We start from the raw sequence: 11,891 nt of genomic DNA, 5'->3' as shown, positions 1-11,891 counted from the left end.
TGTAGGTACATACCCAGACTCATCACTAAAAGAAATTTGGATGAACCCAACAGACAGAGAAGATCTATCAAAATATCTGAGACTCTAACGGTGCGAGAACCAAAATCATTTGGGTTGCGAAAAAGAAATCCCAACGATTCTGTGATTCATATCAAAACAAAATTTACACAAATCTCCCTACCTGCGCCATAAAAACAGTGCGCGATTTCAACGAAAACAGCCATAAAAACAAAAGGTTGTAGGTACTCGAGTGACACGCGACACAAGCAATGCATCCCTAAATTACCGACAAAAACAAAAATGACCTAACGGGGTTTCCATTCCAACAGCTGCACCACTAAGTAAATAGCGAAAGGAGTAGATACCTAGATCTTGAAAGATAGCAGTGCAAATAGATAGATCCTTTGTGTACATAGTGCAAAAATATCACCATCTACCTACCTACATGGAAATCTACACTATGGTGGTTGATGCTTAATTTTCACTACACCATAGACAAATTATGTCTCTTGTTTTGCGATTATGAAGTTGAATGGTATTTTGTAGATATGTATCTATGTATGTAGATGCAATATTGGAAATCGAATTTGTTCCTACTGATCTTTTGTTTTGCTTTTGTTTTGTAATTGAATTGAATATTATAAATGAGACAATTTGAAGAACCTACATACCAACAGATTTGGTGATGTTGTACTGTGGTGGTTGTTTTTTTTTTTTTTTGTAATAGTTTTTTTACCATTTTTTATGGGCGTACTTTTTGAATTCGAGATCATTTCATTTCATTACAAATTAGGTGTCTATTTATCATAATTATGCAAATGAATGTATGTACAAATGAAGGCAGGTATATGTAGTATGTAGGTACATAATTATTTAGTATGTATGATGTACTTGTACATACATATGTATTTATAAGGTGTTGAGTAGCTATATGTATTGTTATTATAAAATGTTTGTTTGATTTATAAAATCATGGTAGATATTACCTACTTACGTTTGTTTTTATGTAGCTGCTTGATACTTAAAACACAAAAATGTGTTGGTATGTGAAATGCTTTCACAGGAACTTGCCCAGTTGAATTCGTGTTGACTACGCACACCCAGATCTGCTTCCTGATTTTCACTTTCGCTCGATGAATAGGTATAAGTCAGGAAGTCCTTGAAGATCCATACATTGTGTTACCCAATTGAATCACTTACATTATATGAATGTAGGTATCTATTGATATTTTTTTTTTTTTTTTAACTTGTATTTCTTTGTTCACGCGAGGGTTTATTTTGTTTATATTCTGTTATCCTTTTTTTTTTTTTTGCACTCACGAGAATTTTTTTTTTTGTATTTTTGTTTTTCTTTTTTTTTTATTTATTCGAAATGTTTTTTTTTTTTTTTTTTGTTATTAACGGCACTGAACTGATATATTCTAATAAATGAGCTTTTAGAGGTGCATAGCTCAATATTGGGCTACGAAGGACCGTGGACAATAATGTGTTCATAACTTTATAGTGGACTGTATAATTTATGAATAATAAATAATATAAATAAAACACAACACATTGTATTTGTTCTAATTGGACTGCGTGTCCTCTTTATTGAAAGATCTTATTACGACTGAGGAGAAGAGAGGGAGGGAAGAATAAGGAAACACACACGATCGTTGGTTGGTGTTGATTGTTGTTGTAGAAAAAGGAGATACACACAGATTATTCGCTGGTCTCCTGTTCCTTTGAGACGTTGTGTGTGTTGAAAGGCTTTTCTTGCGAGTAGGCACGGATTATTTAACAATTGGCATACAAAATTTAGACGAACTGTTGATATTTCTAATAAAGGACTTAGATTTTCCCCTAGTCACTCTTTATTTTTGCACATGTATCTTAGAAATTTTTCATTTCTGAGAAATTAGAAAAACATTAATAAAAAAAATAATATAGTAAAAAAACAGGAAAAACCCAATTATTTCACAAAGCGCAAAGTTTATGTAATGTCAGTTTGAGTTAACACTTCAGTATTTTAACATAGGCACGTGGTTCAATAGAATCACTGCAATATAGAAACTGTTCAAAATTTTTCTACGAATTGAATACTTATCGTAATTTACTTATCGTTTTTTTCCTTTTCTTTTTCTTCTCCATCCAATTCAATGAATAAGATTTTTTGTAAAAAAAAATAGCTCATTTTTATCAAGCTGATTTCTTTTACCTCCTTTCTACTATACTTTTCTGTTCATCGTGATTGTGTTAAAGTGCTTTTCACTGTCAAAAACTTCCAATTTTTTAAACAAAAAAAAAATTCAATTTCATCCTTCACAATAATGACGGGGTTATTATTGTTCGATAAAGTTATATTATTTCCATGCCAGAGTCTCTTAACTTACTTTATATTGTCTTCGAGTTCAATTAAAACCTTCTTTTCATTTCATGAAAGTAGATGAAAATTTCCATCATTCAACGTTAAAAAATAAATGACAATTCGTTTCTTAAATGATTTAGGTCATTTTAAATTCTTCAACTTTTTAACTCTTTCCTGTTGAAGAACATTTTTAGCTTCTAAACTTCTTCAGCAAAAAAAAAAAAAAAAAAAAAAACTGAAAAGAAAAGAAATGCAAACCTACCAAAATGAGGGTTGTCAAAGCCATATTCTATATTTTTATACTGACAAAAAAATACCCTTTACAACCATTTTTTTAGGAAAAAAGGCTTACAAAAGTTTATCTTCTATTTCCACACACAAACTAATTTATTTACGACTCTCAACAAAAAAAAAATCTTTTCATTTCCGTTCATTTACCCCTTGCACCACCACACAGCTCGCACTCTTTTGCAAAAGTCATTCCAAAGCCTAATTGGTTCCCAAAAGGATAATAAAGGATTGATATATAAATGTTTTTTTTTTTTTTTTTTTTTGCTTTCTTTGTATTTAACTTAACTCGGCAGATAACTCATTCACAATTTGGGACTCATTATAAAAGAAGAGAAAAGAGATAAAGCTACTCAAAAGGTCCTTTTGCCAAAGCCAAACTAAAAACCTGACCATTAGATACACTTGAGTCATTTCATTCAACTTTGTTTGAATTGCTGCTCGTTGAGAGTTGGTTTTGGTTCTGATGGTTCTCTTTTGGGGGCGCTGCTAAAAATATATATCTATTACAATTGCGTGTGTACATATTTCATTTTCAGAGAGAGGCATTTAGAGCCTACATATATCCACCAGGACCTCCCAAAACCCTCTTTCAACAATGAATATAAAAGAAAGGAAACGAAACGTCCTTGGAGAGTCGAGAGTGTACCGCATTGGCAGCAGTTGTAAATACATTTCGCATTCGCATTCAACAAATCCGCAATTATTTTTTCTTACTGTTAATTAAATAACTAAAAGCGCTTCCGGGCTGTCAGCAAACTATATGGTGTCTATGTCTATGAATCCTGGGGGTGGGTTAGAAAAAAAAAAACCCGCTGAGGAGCGATCCTTAAATCCACATTACAGCAGCGCGGCTCGACCGACTGATGGCGCCATTGCAGCCAAAACGTTTAGAAATAAAACTCATGTGGCTTTTTTCCCTGCTGGAACATAAAAGCCTTTCAAATCTTCTACACATCTCTAACATCTAAAGTCTACAAATTCTGTACACTGTACACATCCGCTATGCTCAGCTGAGTGTGTATCCTCTATTCGCACAATTTCTGATGAATTGTGTGGACAAATGCTGAGAGATGATGAAATTTTCGGACACTTTTGTTTGGGATGTTGCGGTGGCGGAGGGCGGTTATGTGTAAGGTACTTTTTCTCCATCCCATGGTGATGGTGAGCACTTCCTCTTCCTTCCTTTTATTTCTCCTTGGGATAGGAGGACTTTCTCGTCGTCATCACTCAGTGTATTCATCATGCGAATTATAATCCTCTTACAAAATGCTAATAGAGGATTGTCCTTTGAAAAATTTCTAGCAAACAGAAATAAACGAAGCGGAAATATGAAATATTCTCTCTCTTCTTTCTCTTTTAACTATATATATACAAAAAGTCGTCTCTCGTTTCAGTATTATTTTTTGTGATTTGAATATAAAAGTAAAACGACACGAGATGACGATGATGATGAAGAGAGAAGAACAAAAAGGAAAAAAAAAACTTCCAACATTTGCATAACATTTGTAAAAGATATATTTAAAGAAAAAAAAAATTTGGATGAGGATAAAAAGGGGGCGGTGGTAAAAATGGGGAGTGGCAATTAAAAAAGTCATGTATGTTTATACATATTTCAGGGGCACCTACTCTTCAAAAGGGCTAGTTAGGATAACGAATTGACGAACGGAAAAGCCAATTAAAAATTAGCTCCTGTTTGCATTTCCTTAAAAAGAATGTTTGCACAATTTTGATATTCAAATCAAATTGAATTCAGTTATGTATATCATTTTCAAGACGGAAATGTTTTGGTACTTGATTAAGAGGTTTGCTGAAATTAATTTTAAAGTATGTGATAGACTCTATGTGAATTTTTGCCAAAATTAGTACAAATTGCACTAAGGAAGAATTGTTTAGTCTTGAGACTCGTGGTCCAAAAATAAGATCCAAAAAATTTCCTTCTTTTAGTAGTTCAATATTTTCGTACAATAAAAGTACATTTTCAGGGTCAAGATGTTACTCCTTGACTTTATTAAGATAAGGATAAGATAAGAACTGAAGAATTTGAAGGTTTTCTTGATATAATTGGACTTTTTTGGAGTAAAAATATTACGCCTTAGCATAATTGGGGTTGAGAACTTATGTATATCCGAAATTAGAAAACTTTTTCATAGTAAATTTTCTACACTTTGTCCTCATTGCTTCACTAATCATGTGAATTTATAAAAATTGTAGATAGTCGTCACTAAAAAAAACTCTTTCGGAGTTGAAAAATTACGTCTTGGATTCACTGAAGATGAGATTTTGTAAAAATGAAATTCCTTATGGAATAAGAGGAGTTTTTCGGAGTAAAAATGTTAAGTCTTGACTTCATTGAGGATGAGACTTTATAAAATTAAAGTAATTCATTAAATAAGAAGACCTTTTAGGAGTAGAAATATTAAGTCTTTTCTTCATTGAAGATGCAACTTTTTAAAAATAAAAATCTTCATAAAATAAGAGGATGTTTCGGAGTAAAACTGTTCAGTCTTGACTTAATTATGGATGAGACTTTATAAAATTAAATGTCTTCATAAAAACGAATAAATTTTCGGATTAAACATGTTAAATCTTGACTTCATTGAAGATGCAACATTGTAAAATTAAAAATCTTAATGAAATAAGAAGACTTTTCGGAGCAAAAATGTTAAGTCTTTTCTTGATTGAAGATGCAACTTTATAAAACTAAAAATATTCATGTGATAAATATAGTTTTTCGGAGTAAAATGTTAAGTCTTGACTTCATTGAGGAAGAAACTTGCTTCACTCATCATGTGAATTTATGAAAATTGTAGACAGTCGTCACTAAAAGAACTCTTTCGGAGTTGAAAAATTACGTCTTGGATTCACTGAGATTGAGGTTTTGTAAAAATGAAAGTCCTTATGGAATAAGTGGAGTTTTTCGGAGTAAAACTGTTCAGTCTTGACTTAATTATGGATGAGACTTTATAAAATTAAATGTCTTCATAAAAAACGAATAAATTTTCGGACTAAACATGTTAAATCTTGACTTCATTGAAGATGCAACATTGTAAAATTAAAAATCTTAATGAAATAAGAAGACTTTTCGGAGCAAAAATGTTAAGTCTTTTCTTCATTGAAGATGCAACTTTATAAAACTAAAAATCTTCATGAAATAAATGGAGTTTTTCGGAGTAAAATGTTCAGTCTTGACTTCATTGAGGAAGAAACTTGCTTCACTCATCATGTGAATTTATGAAAATTGTAGACAGTCGTCACTAAAAGAACTCTTTCGGAGTTGAAAAATTACGTCTTGGATTCACTGAAGATGAGGTTTTGTAAATGAAATTCCTTATGGAATAAGAGCAGTTTTTCGGAGTAAAAATGTTAAGTCTTGACTTCATTGAGGATGAGGCTTTATAAAATTAAAGTAATTCATTAAAAAAGAAGACCTTTTCGGAGTGGAAATATTAAGTCTTTTCTTCATTGAAGATGCAACTTTGTAAAAATAAAAATCTTCATAAAATAAGAGGGTGTTTCGGAGTAAAAATGTTCAGTCTTGACTTAATTGAGGATGAGACTTTATAAAATTAAATGTCTTCATAAAAAACGAATAAATTTTCGGAGTAAAGATGTTAAATCTTGACTTCATTGAAGATGCAACATTGTAAAATTAAAAATCTTAATGAAATAAGAAGACTTTTCGGAGCAAAAATGTTAAGTCTTTTCTTCATTGAAGATGCAATTTTATAAAACTAAAAATATTCATGTGATAAATATAGTTTTTCGGAGTAAAATGTTAAGTCTTGACTTCATTGAGGATGAGACTTTATAAAATTAAAGTAATTCATTAAAAAAGAAGACTTTTTCGGAGTGGAAATATTAAGTCTTTTCTTCATTGAAGATGCAACTTTGTAAAAATAAAAATCTTCATAAAATAAGAGGATGTTTCGAAGTAAAAATGTTCAGTCTTGGCTTAATTGAGGATGAGACTTTATAAAATTAAATGTCTTCATAAAAAACGAATAAATTTTCGGACTAAACATGTTAAATCTTGACTTCATTGAAGATGCAACTTTGTAAAATTAAAAATCTTAATGAAATAAGAAGACTTTTCGGAGCAAAAATGTTAAGTCTTTTCTTTATTGAAGATGCAACTTTATAAAACTAAAAATATTCATGTGATAAATATAGTTTTTCGGAGTAAAATGTTCAGTTTTGACTTCATTGAGGATGAGACTTTATAAAATTAAAATAATTCATTAAATAAGAAGACCCTTTCGGAGTAGAAATATTGAGTCTTTTTTGAAGATGGAACTGTGTAAAAATAAAAATCTTCATAAAATAAGAGGATGTTTCGAAGTAAAAATGTTCAGTCTTGACTTAATTGAGGATGAGACTTTATAAAATTAAATGTCTTCATAAAAAACGAATAAATTTTCGGAGTAAAGATGTTAAATCTTGACTTCATTGAAGATGCAACATTGTAAAATTAAAAATCTTAATGAAATAAGAAGACTTTTCGGAGCAAAAATGTTAAGTCTTTTCTTCATTGAAGATGCAATTTTATAAAACTAAAAATATTTATGTGATAAATATAGTTTTTCGCAGTAAAAATGTTAAGTCTTGACTTCATTGAGGATGAGACTTTATAAAATTAAAGTAATTCATTAAAAAAGAAGACTTTTTCGGAGTGGAAATATTAAGTCTTTTCTTCATTGAAGATGCAACTTTGTAAAAATAAAAATCTTCATAAAATAAGAGGATGTTTCGAAGTAAAAATGTTCAGTCTTGGCTTAATTGAGGATGAGACTTTATAAAATTAAATGTCTTCATAAAAAACGAATAAATTTTCGGACTAAACATGTTAAATCTTGACTTCATTGAAGATGCAACTTTGTAAAATTAAAAATCTTAATGAAATAAGAAGACTTTTCGGAGCAAAAATGTTAAGTCTTTTCTTTATTGAAGATGCAACTTTATAAAACTAAAAATATTCATGTGATAAATATAGTTTTTCGGAGTAAAATGTTCAGTTTTGACTTCATTGAGGATGAGACTTTATAAAATTAAAATAATTCATTAAATAAGAAGACCCTTTCGGAGTAGAAATATTGAGTCTTTTTTGAAGATGGAACTGTGTAAAAATAAAAATCTTCATAAAATAAGAGGATGTTTCGAAGTAAAAATGTTCAGTCTTGACTTAATTGAGGATGAGACTTTATAAAATTAAAGTAATTCATTAAATAAGAAGACCTTTTCGGAGTAGAAGTCTTTTCTTCATTCAAGATTCAACTTTGTAAAAATAAAAATCTTCATAAAATAAGAGGATGTTTCGAAGTAAAAATGTTCAGTCTTGGCTTAATTGAGGATGAGACTTTATAAAATTAAATGTCTTCATAAAAAACGAATAAATTTTCGGAGTAAAGATGTTAACTCTTGTCTTCATTGAAGATGCAATTTTATAAAACTAAAAATCTTCATGAAATAAATGGAGTTTTTCGGAGTAAAATGTTCAGTCTTGACTTCATTGAGGATGAGACTTTATAAAATTAATAGTCTTTTAAGTCATGCGAAGACTTTTTTAGAGTTTAGATGTTAAGTCTTGGCTTCATTGAAGATGCAACTTTATAAAAATTATAATCTGCATGACATAAAGACTTTTTCGGAGTAAAAATGTTAAATCTTGACTTCATTTAGGATACAAATTTATGAAATTAAAAATCTCCATAAAATACGATGAGTTTTACGGAGGAAGGGTGTAACCTCGTGGCTTTATTTCGAATAAAAATTCATTTAATAAGAGTAATTTTTTCAGAGTTAAAATTATATAATTTAAGATTTATTTTTACTTGCTCTATAGTAGACCAGGGTCGATAATTTTTGAAACCAAAAAAAATCATAGTAGAATGAAACCCATTGGAAAAGGAGGCGAATATGATGAAAATTAAAGGAAAAATAAATTACGGGCGAGCCGAGTTCGGGAAGTGGTAGGGTTGAGTTTTTAATGGTAAAAAATGGTATATCTCGATTTCCGGCAAAACTACAAATCCTATAGAAAAAAGTTGCATAGCAAAGTTCTAGGTAATAAAAAGATCTACAACTTTTGTATCAACAATTTTTTCACATAACCTCAAAATTTATGTGAAAAATTCAAAAAACCGAGTTTTTGGTTTTTTATTTTTATCTTTTTCAAAAACAAACATTTTTCTACGAAATTTGGTGAAAATCTACCTTATTATATCCCAAATACACTGCAATTTATTTGATTTAAAATATTCATTTGTTCGCCTTATATTGACTTAATACCAAAAAAACACCCTAATTTTCAATCGAAAATTCACGTGTCAAAACATCAGCTTTTTTCAAAAAGTCGGTGAGCATTTCGTTCCTTAAAATGTCTATTTTCTGATGGTGTAAAAAAATTTTACATTAGTATACTATAGAACATGTTCTAGTAAAATTCAAAAAATGAAAAAAAGCTTGAATTCGAAAATTTTTTTTATCATTGTTTACAATTTTGGCCTATTTATTCAAATTTACACTTTAATTACTCAAAAAACGTAAGATTAATCAATGTTACATGAAATCTTACGTTTTTTTGAGTAATTAAAGTGTAAATTTGAATAAATAGACCAAAATTGTAAGCAATGATACAAAATTTTTTTCGAATTCAAGATTTTTTCATTTTTTGAATTTTACTAGAACATGTTCTATAGTATACTAATGTAAAATTTTTTTTACACCATCAGAAAATAGACATTTTAACGAACGAAATGCCCACCGACTTTTTGAAAAAAGCTGATATTTTGACACGTGAATTTTCGATTGAAAATTAGGGTGTTTTTTTGGTATTAAGTCAATATAAGGCGAACAAATGAATATTTTAAATCAAATAAATTACAGTGTATTTGGGATATAATAAGGTAGGTTTTCACCAAATTTCGTAGAAAAATGTTTGTTTTTGAAAAAGATAAAAATAAAAAACCAAAAACTCGGTTTTTTGAATTTTTCACATAAATTTTGAGGTTATGTGAAAAAATTGTTGATACAAAAGTTGTAGATCTTTTTATTACCTAGAACTTTGCTATACAACTTTTTTCTATAGGATTTGTAGTTTTGCCGGAAATCGAGATATACCATTTTTTACCATTAAAAACTCAACCCTACCACTTCCCGAACTCGGCTCGCCCGTAATTTATTTTTCCTTTCATTCTTATCATATTCCCCTCCTTTTCCAATGGGTTTCATCCTGCTATGATTTTTTTGTACTTTTTAATGTTTTTGAAGGCATCGGCACTGGTCTATAGGGCAAGTATTGGTTTCGTGTAGAAAAAAAATCGATTTTTTAATCAAAACCAACATTACGATGATGGAGAAGATCAAAAAAGTGGTTTTCGTCATGCCGTCCGTCGGTCTGTGCGTCTGTGCGTCCATCTGTACATCGAGCTAGGGCCTAAACGGATGAATGAATTTGCTTGAAACTTGGTACAGATGATTTTTACGTAATTCCCTAGACCCGTTTTTTTTACTTTTTTAATATCTCCATTTTAACGCATACCTCCCATATAACGTTTTCGAGGTAGGATTGCAAATTTCTCGAAAGCGGCTCTAACGATTTTGATAAAATTTGGTGTGCGGAATACTCTTATTGATTCTAACAAAACTGCGTTTTTAGTTTTTCTCAAAAAATGCGGAGAACGGAAATATGGCGTTGCCGTTTTTCAAAAATTGACATATTTTTTAAATTCATATATTTCATCAAAGCATTAGTTATTTTATTTAAAATTTACAGAGATCATTAAGTATGAAATGTTAAAAAAATAAAATGCACGACTGGGGCCGCACGTACTTGCTCTTGCAGTTCAAAGCACTTTTATGTTAGCTTACTTGTAAGTTATTAGAGCTGCCTCTATATACATTTTTAAGAAATTTGGTTGATGTAGGGGAAGAGCCGGCATGGAGGCCAAATGTTAGTTAAATAAAATTTTTTTTTATTTGACTTGACTTTTTTGAGAAAAACTAAAAACGCAGTTTTACTGCAATTACTTTGAATATTACGTATGCAAAATTTTATCAAAATCCTTATAGCCATTTTTGAGAAAATTGCAATAACTCCATAATAATGTACGGGAAGAGCCGACATCCGCGATTTAAAAAAATATAAAGACCATATTTCCACTATCCGTATTTTTTGAGAAAAACTAAAAACGCAGTTATGTTAGAACTATATACAGCATTACGTGTGCTAAATTTAATCGAAATCGTTAGAGCCGTTTTCGATAAAATTGCAATAACTCGAAAATTTTGTATGGGAGGTACACGTTCTAAGCGAGATATTAAAAAACAAAAAAAAACCAACCTTGGAAATTACGAAAAAAACATCCATACCAAATTTCAAGAAAATCCGTCCACTCGTTTAGGCTGTAGCTACTTGTACAGATGGACGCACGGACGCACCGACGCACCGACGCACAGACCGACGGACGTCATGACGAAACCCACTTTTTTGGGCTTCTCCATCATCGTAATGTTAGTTTTGATTAAAACCTCGAATTTTTTTTTTTACACGAAACCAATACTTGCCCTATTGAGCAAGTAAAAATATTTTTAAAAACATTTTTGAAAAAAGAAATTTTTAATTAAATTTTCAAACTTTTGTTTTTTTTTTTTTTTTGATTTTTTTCTACAAAATCTTAAATTTCCAATAGATTTTAAGATAAAGATACTGTGAACTACAAGAGCAAGTACGTGCGACCCAGTCGTGCATTTTATTTTGTATGAAACTGCAAGAATTTTCATAAATTTAAAAAGCTCTTTAAAGTTGGTAGTATTTTTGAGGAAAAAATGTATTTTTATAAACTATTAAGTTTAAAGAAAAAAAGAACATAAATTTAACCTTTTTTTTTCCAATTTAAATGTTTAATATTTTGCAAGAAAACGTGCAAAGGCAATTTGAAAAAAAGTATTAAATTAAATACATTTAAAATACTATTCCTAAAATGTTATTTGAAATTTACACAGTCATAAATCCAGGAAAATAAACTTTTAAACGAAATGGGTCCACCAGAGATTCTGAGAAATTTTAAACATGTTTTTTTTTTTTGGTCGCTATGTTTTCATTGAATAGTAACAATTCATTTCAAACAAAGGAGTTTCTAGAAAAATGCAGTTTAAATTTAATTAAAAGTAAATTAAATTTTATTTTATTTTTACTAAAACAATCATTGCAGTGTGAAATGATATTGTATGTGTTCCTGTTTTTACCAAACCAGGA

The sequence above is a fragment of the Episyrphus balteatus genome, chromosome 1 (assembly GCF_945859705.1).
Source record: "Episyrphus balteatus chromosome 1, idEpiBalt1.1, whole genome shotgun sequence".
Classification (NCBI taxonomy): Eukaryota; Metazoa; Arthropoda; class Insecta; order Diptera; family Syrphidae; genus Episyrphus; species Episyrphus balteatus.
Note: the sequence above shows the minus strand (reverse complement) of the source record.